The sequence below is a fragment of the Meriones unguiculatus genome, chromosome 7 (assembly GCF_030254825.1).
Source record: "Meriones unguiculatus strain TT.TT164.6M chromosome 7, Bangor_MerUng_6.1, whole genome shotgun sequence".
Taxonomy (NCBI): Eukaryota; Metazoa; Chordata; class Mammalia; order Rodentia; family Muridae; genus Meriones; species Meriones unguiculatus.
This window is the reverse complement of record NC_083355.1, coordinates 117,250,586-117,263,477: the sequence shown is the minus strand read 5'-3', so window position 1 is coordinate 117,263,477 and position 12,892 is coordinate 117,250,586. Positions and strand designations below refer to the sequence as shown.

Sequence of the window (12,892 nt, the reverse complement as noted above, 5' to 3'; positions counted from 1 at the left end):
ACACCTGATATTTTCCTTTATTGCGCTCCACTCTGTGAACGGATCCATCTTTGCGGCCTCTCTCGTCCTTTTAAAACAAGACATTCTAACCTCCGTAGGCGCACACTTCTCCTCTCGGAGGGCCAAGCCTAGCAAAGGAGGTGAGTCCTTGGAACACAGGGACCAGGACCAGGACCTCTGAGTGTAAAGTGGTGGCAGCGAAGGGCAGACAGGTGGAACAGGCTGTGGGTCTTCAAGGTTCTGTACTGCCTTTGACAGAGTGACACCAGACAGTCTCCCATTCCCACACCCGCCCTCCAAGTACAGCAGAGGGGTAGACGTTCTGCTGTCCCCAAAGCCCTAATCCGCCCTGACTCTGGACTGGGGCCTCTATCCTTCCTCCATGGGCCCCAGTGCCCTCTCCAACCCTTCTACCTGTCTTAGCCTCTCCCCTCCCTTCAACCTTAGGGCTCTGATGTCACCCCGGACCAGCACCCCGGAAACACAGTATCATTAGAATGCATGAACCCTGTGAGCTGTCCTGACAGTCTCTGTGAGGAAGACAGGTTATGAGGAAGGAGGTCCTGATGATCCCCAAGTGGCTCCAACACATGTGAGTTCTTCTCAGCATAACCCAAGGTCAGGAAAAATACACGTGGTGGAAAGGGGCTAAATGAAAGATCAGTAGAGTCCATTTTACTTATGACAAAAGCATGTATTCTTGAACAACTAAGGAAGATCTTTTCAACTAGGCTGGGATTTCCCACTTTTGCACAACTGATCGACTGAACAGACATTTTCATTTTTTACCGATGAGCTAACTCTCCAACTGGGAATCCCCACTTCAACGACCTCTCAGTGAAGCAACTAAAATCAACAGTCAGGGAGGCTGGAGACAGACAGGAGGATGGGGCCATGAGGACAACTTGAGGGGGCCCGGAAGAGAGCAACCTGAAGTAGGCGTGTCCTGGAGGGTCCTGGGATTGAAGCGTGGAACAGGCAGGTGAAGTTAGAACCTGTGTGCTTGAGGCGGCTCAGATGGACCTGGGCAGTCTGGACACTGGCCCTCTGTACAGACAATTGTCTTGGGCTTCCCCGCCTTGGAGACAAAGCATAGCACTTAGCAGGAAGGGTAGTGCTTCCCCGAAAGGGAAGAAGCTACAAAACCTTCCACCTTCCATGGGCCAGGTCTGTACAAGAATGTACCAGGCTATAAGCCAAGCGCCTGTTGCATGCTGGGCTGTGGAGCGCCTGGCCCTGCCTTCTGAACAGTAGAGAGGTAGGCCTGTCCCTGTTAGCGTGAGGAGACAGCTGAAGGGCTGGTGGGAGGGGTTGGTGCGAGCTCAGCCCCATCCACCTAGCTTCTGACTATTGTATTTTTTCCCCTTTCATACCATCAAAGGTCATGTCAGGGTTCTGTCATCACTGACCACAACCCTTCAAACACCATCTGACTGTGGAAACTTCCTGGATTAGCTGAGTGGGAAAGATAAATCGCTTCCTCCAACACTTCAGCTGCATTCATTGGTTATTCATTCACTAATTTACTCACTCTCTCACTCATTCATTTTCCACTCACCCACAAATGCACTCATTTACTCCCTCTCTCTTTCCCTTTCTCACACACCAAATTCTTTCCCCCTCCCTCCCTCTTGCTCACTCTCTCTCTTGCTCATCACTCCCTCCATCTCTTACAAACTACTGCTCTCTCTTCTCCCCTCCCTCCCTCCCTTCCTCCCTCCCTCCCTCCCTCCCTTCTTCCCTCCCTCCCTCCCTCCCTTCCTCCCTCCCTCCCTCCCTCCCTCCCTCCTTCTTCAGCCTACCTACTCCACAAAGTGCCCCTGTGTAGGCCCTCCCACATCAATCACTAGTTAAGAAAATGCAGCTGACCATGGTGGCACACACCTGTGGTCCCAGCACTCAAGGAAGCAGAGGCAGGCGGATCTCTGAGTTCGAGGCCAGCCTGATCTACAAAGTGAGTCCAGGACAGCCAAGGACACACAGAGAAACCCTGTCTCAAACAAAACAAGAAAACAGGCTGTGGGTCTTCAAGGTTCTGTACTGCCTTTGACAAAGTAACACCAAACAGTCTCCCATTCCAAAAAAAAAAAATGCACTGCAGACTTTCCTGATCTTATGAACACATTTTCTCAACTGAGGTCCTTCTTCCGGAGTGAGTCTCCCTTGTGTGAAGTTGACATAAAACTAGTCAACACGACGAGGAAAGTGACAGTTCTGAGGGGCCACCCCAGGGTCTTGAATACCTTCAGACCCTCCTCACAGGCTGCCGCGGGGACACGCCTAGCACCTGCCACTGCCCACGCATGAGGGTCCTCACTGTGGATCAGGGAGCAGCCACGTGTGGACGGCTAACCGCTCACGACTTCCCGCTCTCCACAAGTGTTCCACATACATTCCACCAGTTTGAGGGGCCCTCCGGGATCCCCAACGTTTTCATCACCTACGCATGCCCAGATGTTGAAAAGCTATCAGCCAGGACTTCGGCGAAGTTCAGGGGTGAGTGCAGGGGCTTGAACGTGTCCAGTTGTGGGAGCCTGAGCGGGCTCTCCCATTGTGGGACGTTGCTCCTCCGCCTCTCACTGTGGGCAGAATCTGGCCACGCCAAGGGGATCCTTGGTGGATAACCCAGAGATTAGCTGCAAAGGCCTGGTGGAAATTCTGGACTTTGTGCCTAGCCTGGCGCCCTCCCAAGGTTGGTGAAGGACCGGCTCTGCCCTTGAATTGTGGAGGCCAACCCACAAAGGCCTGAAGAGCTCACTGAGGAACTCCTCAGGGGTGGCTCAGTCCACAGTGCGGAGACTGTCAACTCCCGAGAGCCTGAGAGCCCATGAAGTCTACCAGACCAATGAGGGGCGGTTCACTTTGAAAAGGTCAGTTCTACTCTCTCTGTCTCCGTTTCCTCAGCGGTATCTGTTCACAGGTTTCTAGAGTGCTGGTTGAGGTATGTAAATCCCACTGTTAAGCTGAGCCTTGTGTAGAGTAGGGATGCAACAATAAAGCTTCCTTTATGTCAGCTTCCTTGCCCCAACACAGAGACTCCTGGAGGATACGGAATTCATATAAGAAAAGGTGCCCCTGTCCGCAGTAATGGACCTCCCACAATGGCTGGTGCTCCGTGGAAGCAGAGGTCTTAGGTTTCCCATGTCTCCAGGTGTGCTGGTTAGTTTGACAGGAGCTAGAGTCATTCTGAAAGAGGGGATCTCAGCTGAGAAAATGTCCCCATCTGGTCAGCCAGTTGGCAAGCCTGGGTACATTTTTTGTGGGGGTTGATCATTGATGTGGAAGGCCCAACTCACTGTGGGCAGTGCCCCCTCCCCCCGGGCTGGAGGTCCTGGGTGCTTTGAGGAAGCTGGCTGAGCAAGGCACGAAGAGCAAGCCAGTAAGCATTACTCCTTCAAGGCTTGTGTCTGCCTCCAGGTTCCTTCCTTGAGTTCCTGAATGATAGACTACAACTTGTAAATTAAAATAAACCCTCTTCTCCCCAAACTGTTTTAGTTTTTCATGCTGTTTTATCGAAGAAATAGAAACCTCAACCAAGACAGAAATTGGTACCAGGTTGTGGGGTTGATAGCCCTGCCATGTGTCTTATTGTTGTTGGTTTGGTTTGGGTTTTTTGAGACAGGGTTTCTCTGTGTAGCCTTGGCTGCTCTTGAGTCACTTTGTAGAACTCTCAGAAATCTGCCTGTCTCTGCCTCCCTGAGTGCTGGGACAACAGGCATGTGCCACCACACTCGACTATCCTGCCAAGTGTTTGGGGCAGGATTATGGAAGCATTTTAACTTTGAGCTGGAGAAGCCACTAAGTACTCAGAACTAAGTGGATTGTTCTGTGAGATCTTAACAGGTTAGAAAATTTAGAAAAAAATATGGGAATTGTTTCATTACCATCATCACACAGCAGCTGGGCCAAGGCAGTACCTCGCACAGTCTTTAAGACAGCACTGGTGTTGCAGACATCATGAAGTCATGGGGTGCAGCTGAGGCCTGGCACTGAGTGTCAGGGCTGGGGTTCCCGGAGAGAGACCTGGAGAGGCTATTGGTAAAGGTGCAGGCCAGGTGCAGAAGAGACCCTAACATTTGGAGATGTCAGCACCATGGGATGACCTCCAAGGACAGCAGCAGATGTGGACCAGAGTTGGACTGAGCCTGGATTTGTGTCCTGTGGCAAGCCCTGTGGATCCCAGAACACTGTGAGTCCCAGAACTCTGGTGCCGATCTGTATACTGTTGGGCTTTGGTTTTGTTTTTATTTGAATGTAACTGTATCCTGCTTTTTCCTTCTTTGAGAAAAAAAGTATTTAGCGGCTTGTTCTTCTTCTTCTTCTTCTTCTTCTTCTTCTTCTTCTTCTTCTTCTTCTTCTTCTTCTTCTCTTCCTCCTCCTCATTACCATCATTATCATCACCACCATCATTGTCACCATTTTGAGACAGGGTTTCTCTGAGTAGCCCTGATAGTCTGTAGGCTGTCCTGATAGTCACTCTGTAGACCAGGCTGGCCTTCAACTCAGAGTTCTGCCTGCCTCTGCCTCCCAAGCACTGGGATTAAAGGCACATGTTATCGGGACCAGCTGTTTAACTTATTTTTTATTTTACCAGAGCCCACATTTCAGAGACGTTAGAATTTTACAGAGACTTTGAGGTTTTAGAAAGACTGTGGATATTTTAGATAGGCTTAAGCTTTGAGAGAGACTTTGGCTGTTCAGAGAGACTGAACTTTTAAAGACTGTAGGATTTTTAACATTATTTGTGCTTTTATTATAATACTGATACTAACATGCCATCTTGGAGACAAATGGTAAAGAAAAGGTTGTAGTTGAATAGTAATGTGTGTCAAGGTGACAATTGTGCTGGCTAATTTAATGTCAACTGGATGCAAACTAGAACCATTTTGGAAGCAGGAACCTCAAAGGAGGAAGAATCCCCAGAGGTTTTTGCCTGTGGATAAGCCTGGGGTGTGTTCTTGATTGGTGATTAATGTGGGGAGGCCCAGATCACTGGGCAGTGCTGTCCCTGGGCTGGCGGTTCTGGACGCCATTAAGAAAGCAGGCTGACTTGAGATGAGGGTTTGTGCCTAGTCTTATTGTAAGTTGTTATGACATGTTTGTTGAATAGGCCTGGGATGCCTGCTCTTTTCTGAAGATCTCAGGTAAAAGGGAGATGGGGGAGGGACTGTGAGGAGAGGAGGGATGGGAAACTGAGGTCGGCATATAATATATGAGAGAAGAATAAATAAAAAAGAGAAGGGGGAAAGAAGTCTGAGCAACCATGAGGTGCATGCCAGTAAACAGTGTTCCTCCTTGGTCTTTGGTCAGTTCCTGTCTCCAGGTTCTCGCCTTGAGGTCCTTCTCTAGCTTCCCTAGATTCCTTCCCAAGTTGCTTTAGCAAAGCATAGAACCCCTAAGACACCAGTCCTGCCATGGCCACCAGGGGGCAGCATCACCAAGCCAGAGCAGGCACTGTTAGCGCTGAGGGTGCCCGACCTACCCCAGTGCCTTTTCTTTCTGTCTGTACCCTTTTCTAGGCAGCAACCTGCTTATAGGCACCACGGAATCAGAGTCTTGTTTTACATGTGCTTATTTCTGAATGTAAAATTATTATTTGATTTCCTTTGATTATTCTTCCCCCCCCCCCTTTTTCCTTTCCTCCTCCTCCTCAGCATAGCAAGGGACTCTGACAGTCTCCTGTCTTGGTATCTTGAATACCGGGTTTACGGGTGTGAGCCTCCATACCAGCTTTAAATTTTGCATATTTTTTATTTAACTGGGGGAAGCGCAAATGGCATGCATGTAGAGGGCAGAGGAGACCCCCAAGTGTCCTTGCCTTCCACTTTGTTTGAGAAAAGTTCCTTTGTTTTCCACTGTGTATTCAGGCTAGCTGGCCCAAGAGCTTCTGGAGAGTCTCTCTCAGGCTTCCATCTCGTCACAGAAGCACTGAGATTACAGACACCCTGTTGCAGCAGGTTTTATTTAGGTTCTGGGGAGCCAAACTTTGGAACTCACATTTGCATAGTGATTAGTTCACCCACAGAGCCGTCTCCTGAGCCCCTAAAATTCAGTGGTGATTGACACAGTAACTGTGTGTATATTTACAGGGTCCTGCAGGGAGATTCCCTGCTGGACATGATGCTAGGGATTAGAGTAGTGGGCTGAACACCTTCATCTCCTAGAACATGCCTCACGTTTCTGCACTGGAACTGACTCCATGCTCCTCTCCTTGGGCCTCAGAAGGTTTGTGGACGCTTCCTTGAACCCCCATGTGTGTGGAGCCAGAAGCCCCATGCCTCTGGGTCTTGGCACTTCCTCTCCAATACTGTCCTCATCCAGCAACCACTCTTCTGCCCTCTACAAATCAGCTGTTTTTACCCACATTTGTATTTCCAAATTACAGGAAAGTAACACAGGCAGTACAGGCCCTGGTAAGTCTCAACAGCCACGTCCAGTTTATAACATTTGGGATTATGGATGGGAAGTTACCCAGATAGAAATTATTACAACAATTAGCCTGGGTGGGAGCTGGGAGGTAAAGGTAGGTTAGAGGGTTAATATCTGCCCTGTCCCAGGTAAGATAAGGCTATTCCAAAAATCTTTCAGGTGTCTGTGTCTTTTATTTATTATTATAATAGCAGGTTAGATAATATTCCCATAATAATTATAGGGCTAGGGCTGGAGAGATGGCTTAGAGTTTAAGAGCACTGGCTGTTCTTCCAGAGGTCCTGAGTTCAATTCCCAGCACCCACATGGTGGATCACAACCATCTATAAAGAGATCCGGTGCCCTCTTCTGCATGCAGGTGTACATGCAGGCAGAACACTATATACATAATAAATAAATAAAATTTTCAAAAATAATTATAGGGCTAATCCTAAGCATTATCAACCTGCACTTTTAAGTTAACCACAACCATGCACTGTCATTGATTTGATATTTTCCGTGCCTCGGTGTAGACTTTCTTGTAGCCATCGTTACCAGGCCTCTTGTCTTTCACCTCTTGTATTGGCACTGTCAATGCTCCTGTCTCCAAGTGGATTCTTGTTCTCACAGGAGTGAAGTGGGAACAGACAGGCTGCCAGAAGAGCCCTGCAAAACCAGCTTGTGCTGCTTGAACCTGTTTTCAGTTGCTGCGGCATTATTCAGATTGCCTTTGTCTGAGTGATGCTGGGGGCTCCCAGCTCTGGAACCCCTGGGAGACCAAAACAAAAAATAAATACCTTGCATGTTAAGGGTTCTCTTTGCAGTTAAGACGGAGAGTAACTGTTTGTCCTATGCTTATTTGACCCATCTCTACTGATGTGCTTGATACCTGTGGGCAGGAAGTATGTGGCAGGAAATATGTCAGGGTGTATGATTGCCCCTGACTGGACCTGATGGGAAGTGCAATGAATTACGGGTTTACCTTTTTTATTTTTTTAAAGATTTGTTTTATGATATGAGTGCTCTGTGTGTACACCTTCATGGCACCAGATCACATTGTAGATGGGAACCACCATGTGCTTGCCGGGAATTGAACTCAGGACCTCTGAAAGAGCAGACAGTGCCCCTGAGCCATCTCTCAAGCCTGGGGTTTTACCTTTTCAAGATCCTGCAGAACATAATTTGTGCCTGTTTTCTGGGAACCCAGAGATGGACTTGGCCATAACTCATCCACCTGGCCAATATTTGCTTAAAGTTTGCTTCAGATTTGGCTCTAAATTGTAGAACTTGTTTTTCTCTCTCAGATCTCAGGATTAACATCTGGAGACCGCAGTGAGATGAGAGAGAAAAGCCATTCCACCCCAAATTCTGGAGTTAGGCTCTTCACTCAGGGAACGGTGGGTTACCTTGTAGGTGCATTTTGGAATATAAATTCAAAGCTCCAGAGCACACCTTCAGTCCTCTGGACTCCCCGAAGTGAATAACCATGTTAGAAAATGGAGATAGCCAGCATTTTTTTAACAGAGGCCTCCTTTGGGTGAGTCACAGAAGCCTGTTTTAGCTTCCTGTGGCATTTTTCTGGTTATATGGTACCTTGGAGGTCTATGAACCCTCATTCAGGGCAAAGGGAGAGATCCCAGAGCCCACTGTTATTTCTGGTTAATTGGAGTTCAGCCAGAATCATCGGTTTTTCCCTTCTGCCCTGACTTGGAGATCCGAGGACCCCCTGGTGAGACTGGGCTCCGGTGTACTCAGAGAGGACCAGCACCTTGGTACCTGTCAACAGGGTCTCAACATCTCGGCTGCAGAGCTAAGGACACACGGGGGGGGGGGGGGTTCTATGACACTGGGGGCCAAGCTGAGGGCTTGGAGAGGTCCAGCGTGGCTCCAGGAGCCGAGAACTAGGAGACGGGTCCGAGTGTCTGGGTTGTGTGGGAAGGTATAGAGTGCCCTTCTATTTGTTAAGATAATTTCTCTTGGTCAGATTGGTGGACTTCTGAATGACTCCAGCTGTTGATTTTGCCTTGTGTTTTCTGTTGTTGCTTTGGCTGGGTCTTGTCTTCTGTACGTCTTTCTGACTCAGGGTGACTAAATGGACAAAATGGCAAGACTGATAAACTGGAGTGCTACTCCAGTGACCACTCGAGAAACAGTGGAGCTTTCGGGACATGGGGTTTGATGGCAGTATGTGGGGGGGGGGCAGAGTGGAATGTCCAGGTCCGTGCTTGGGGCTCGATGGACAGCTTGGAGGTGCCAGTGAGCATCCAGTGCCCATGTGCAGCCGGAGCTTCAGCTCAAGCACCGTGCCTTGTAACTGCTACAGCACTACCAGGCAGCTCCTACCTTGGAATTACAACACTGGAGGAAGTAAGTTTTGTCTATTTGTGTGTGTGTGTATTGATGGATCTACGACTTCTGATTTGCTTGCAAGGTTTGTTGCAAACATGAATTTTGGAGTTTTTGTTTTTTTAAAAAATACAGAAATATGTCTTTTTGTTTTAATCACAGGTGTGGGATATGGGATTGCTTTCAGAGTGTTCACAGCAGCTGACTATAATTTGTCTCATGCTCTAGCACGAGCTAAGCCCTGGCGTGATTTTGCCAGCTGCAGATAGCTCCTGCAGCTGTGTGGCATTTGAAATTCTGTGGACGTGGGCTGTAGAGATGGCTCAGAAGTTTAAAGCACTGGCTGTTCTTCCAAAGGTTCTAAGTTCAAGTCCCAGCAACCACATGGTGGTTCATAACCATCTATAATGAGATCTGGTACCTTCTTCTGGCCTGCAGGCACAAATGCAGGCAGAGTATTAAATAATAAATTAATTTAAAAAAATTCTGGGGCTTTTCAGAGGGTTTTAACTGCTGGATCCCGAGAGGCAGGGGGGGTTGTTGGTTGCTATTGGATGTAGTTTATTAACTAGTCATATGCAAAGAAGAAACAAGAAGAAGAAATAGATATCCTGAGAGCAAAGATCAAACCTGCCTCAAGGAGCAGAAAGTAGTCTAATGCTAATATTGCCCCTTTTCTGACCCCCGACTTTATTCAGGGATCTCTTTTCTTTCTTCTCTATCCTTTTTTCTCTTATATCTAGTGTGAGAGAGTTGAAAGGGAGGAAGGAAAAGGAGTGGAAAAGTGGGTTACAAAGGAGCTAATGCATGTTGGGTGTTGGTCTGGTGCTCTGTGTTTTCAGTGCTGAATTCTGGGCCCCCAAGATACGACTGCAGTCCAGATGAGGGCATTATCATATACATTGATTAATGTTTTATAAACTTTACTCCCCAATTATTTCTGACTAGCTAATAAAGAAACTGAACAGCCTATAGCTGGGCAAAAGAGAGGTAGGCAGAATTTCTGTTCCTGGTCTTGGGGGTCTCAGGTAGAGACCAGGATGGAAGAGCAGAGAAGAGGGCGAAGAAGAAAGAAGAGGTAGAGAAAGGACACAGTGAGAAAGCAGAAACAGCTCAGGCAGGATGAACTTGGCAGGTAACTCATGGCACATGGCTGGGAAACAGCAAGAATAGCATAGAGGATTAGTATAGATGGGTATCTGCTCAGTTATGGTGCTTAAAGCTTGCTAACACATCTTGCTTGCTGTGTTGTTTCCCCTGCTGCTAGCTGGCAGGGCTCAGAATTTCTCTCTGGGCTTCCTGGCCACTGGCACAAATGGGCTTCAAATGTCAATTGGGTATAGATAATATTAGTATTGTTTTCTGCTGTTCTACTTTATTGAAAAGCTGACTCTGGATTGGGTCATGGACCACTCTTTCTCAGACATGTTTTTAAAGCCTCTATGTCTGTGGTCAAGAGCTATGACAGTGAGAAAAGAGCAATGCAGAACAGCTAAAGGGATTATTGGTTTCACTTAATTGCCTAAAACTTTTTTCAGATTAAAAAAAATTTTTTTTGAAACAGGGTTTTTCTGTGTAGCCTTGGCTGCCCTGGACTTTGTAGACCAGGCTGGCCTCAAACTCAGAGATCCGCCTGCCTCTTCCTCCCTGAGTGCTGAGATTACAGGTGTGTGAGTCTGGCTGAATTGACTAAAACTATTATATGAATGTTCTGTTTAAAAAATATGTAATATCTGTAATAAAAAGTTAAGTTAAAACTCATAACACAGGGAATGATTCCATCCTGCGTGTCTGTTCTCAGTGGTAGGTAGTTTTCTCCGCCCGACTTCTCTCACACCGAAGTCCTCTGCCTCATGGAAGACTCAATAGACATGGACATGAGCCCTCTTAGGCCTCAGAACTACCTTTGTGGTTGTGAACCAAAGGCTAACAAAGATTAGCACCTAAAAATGTATAATACTGAAAATGAGCACTAGCTATCACTAAGAACGGTCAGTTTAGGAGCAGGGGCAAAAGATGACTTCCACATCGTAGAGGCAGAAGCAAAGAACTATGTAGGTAGTCCAACTGAAGTAACACTGGCAACTGTGAAAAGGTCTGTACAACCAACAGTTTCCCTTGGGGGCTTTGAGAAGACAGCACCTGAGGCGAGGTGTGGATCAGGCCTGTGCACATTAGTGGACAGCACCTCGTAGCTGTGGAGGAAGACGCAGAGTCAGAAGGTGAAGATGAGGAGGATGTGAACTCTAAACTATGTCTGGAAAGCAGTCTGCCCCCAGAGGTGGTAACAGGTTCCACAGAAAAGAGTAAAGCTTGGTGAAGAGGAGGACAATGAAGAGGTGGAAGAGGAGACTGAAGAAAAAGTGCCAGTGAAGAAATCTGCACAGATACATCAGCAAAAAATGCAAATATCAAACCAAAATGAAAAAGACTGAAAACAATCAACATTAAGATCAAAGGGTCGAGTGCTTCAAAACACAGGAAAAAAAAAAAAAGACAAAACAATTCCTAAAACACCAGAAGGACCTAGTTCTGTAGAAGACATTAAGGAAAAATGCAAGCAAGTATAGAAAAAGGTGTTTCTCTTCCCAAAGTGGAAGCCACATTCATTAATTACATGAGGGACTGCTTCCGTATGACTAGGATGCTATTCAAGATCTCTGGCAGTGGAGGAAGTCATCTCTTTAAGAAAGTGGTTTAAACAGTTTGAAATAGTCCATCTTTATTCATTTCTGCAACAGTTGATATCTATGTGGCTGTCCTTTTTATGATGCAAAGTGAGAACTTTCCCTACTGTGTTTGATAAATGTTGTCCAGGTTCGATTGCCAAGAATGTGTTGTCTAAAGTGCCTGTTTAGTTTTCAAGGATGGAACGCCACCCTTTACTGGTTTTAAGTATGTTGGAATGTTATGATAGGAGATAGTAATAGTGGTGGTCAGATGTAGAAATGGTAGGCAGACAACCACACATGTGAAATAAACTAGGTATCTTGACTTAAAAAAAAAATCTCACAACATGGAGTTGGTAATTGGAAATCTATGCATACGTAATTTTTAAAATTTTTAAAAAAGAATCAAGGTAACTTATTGTTAAAGATTTATTTATGTATATAAGTGCTCTATCTTCATATACACCTGCATACCAGAAGAGGGCATTAGATTGCAGTATAGATGGTTGTAAGCCATCATGTGGTTGCAAAAAGAGAACCTGAGATTAAATAAATGACTGGTGCCCCTGTCCATTTCCAGACTCCTTCTAAATAGTAACTCCAATGTCAGCCATCACAGGGCTTTAAGTCCTTCTGTTTCCTGTCTTGATACCATTAAACTGATGATTATTCGATCCCAATATAAACAGGTACCCATCACAGAATCAAAGATTTAACTCAGGATACAATTCGGGGGGGGGGGGGGGTGAGACCAAAAAATGGAAAAATATATTGTTGAGTGGTGGTACACGCCTTTTAATCCCAAACAATCTGTAAAGTCTACAGATCTCTTAAGTTCTAGTCAGTTCTGTTCAGGCAGGCCAGCTGAATCAGTGAGTTGAGGAGCAATGCAGTGGAGTTGAGTTTGTGGCGGAGGCAGTTTTTATCCGGATTGTTTTACTGAGACATGTAAAACTAGAGAACAAGCTAGTCACTGGTGAAGATGGAACAAGCTAGAGAATGAGAGACAGATTTGAACATACTGCCAGAGTTAATATGAGGCCAAGCAGGGCAATTCAGTCAGAAGCTGAGAGGAATCAATTAGTCAACTTGGAGAGGAGTCTGAGCCAGAACAGCTGAATTAAATCAGCCAGCCAGAGTTCAGAAAGAACTAGAAAGGATGAGCTTACCTAGCAGTAAATCTCAGAGACTGAAAACATTCTAGGCCTAGAATAGATTGTATTGAGGCTAGAAGTTTCGAGGACTAGGTTTAGGATAGCAGACGGAGGCAGTAAGCCTCCAAGACGACAATTAAATCAGGTGAATAAAATTACTTTAACACTGACTTCCATTAGCTAAGATATCTCGTACAGGTGAGTAGCCTTGTTGAAATAGGCTTAGGACCACAGTTAGGAATTTAGAGGGTGAACTTTGTGTGATGACCCTCAGCGTAATAAAATATAACTTGTTATACTTTATTATAACACATC

The 12,892-nt window shown here is 46.4% G+C and overlaps 1 pseudogene; it reads left to right on the top strand.

Annotated features, from left to right (window-relative positions):
• The first annotated feature begins 10,477 nt into the window (after nucleotides 1–10,477).
• LOC110559686 (nucleophosmin-like) lies at nucleotides 10,478–11,499 on the top strand (annotated as a pseudogene).
• Nucleotides 11,500–12,892: the final 1,393 nt, after the last annotated feature.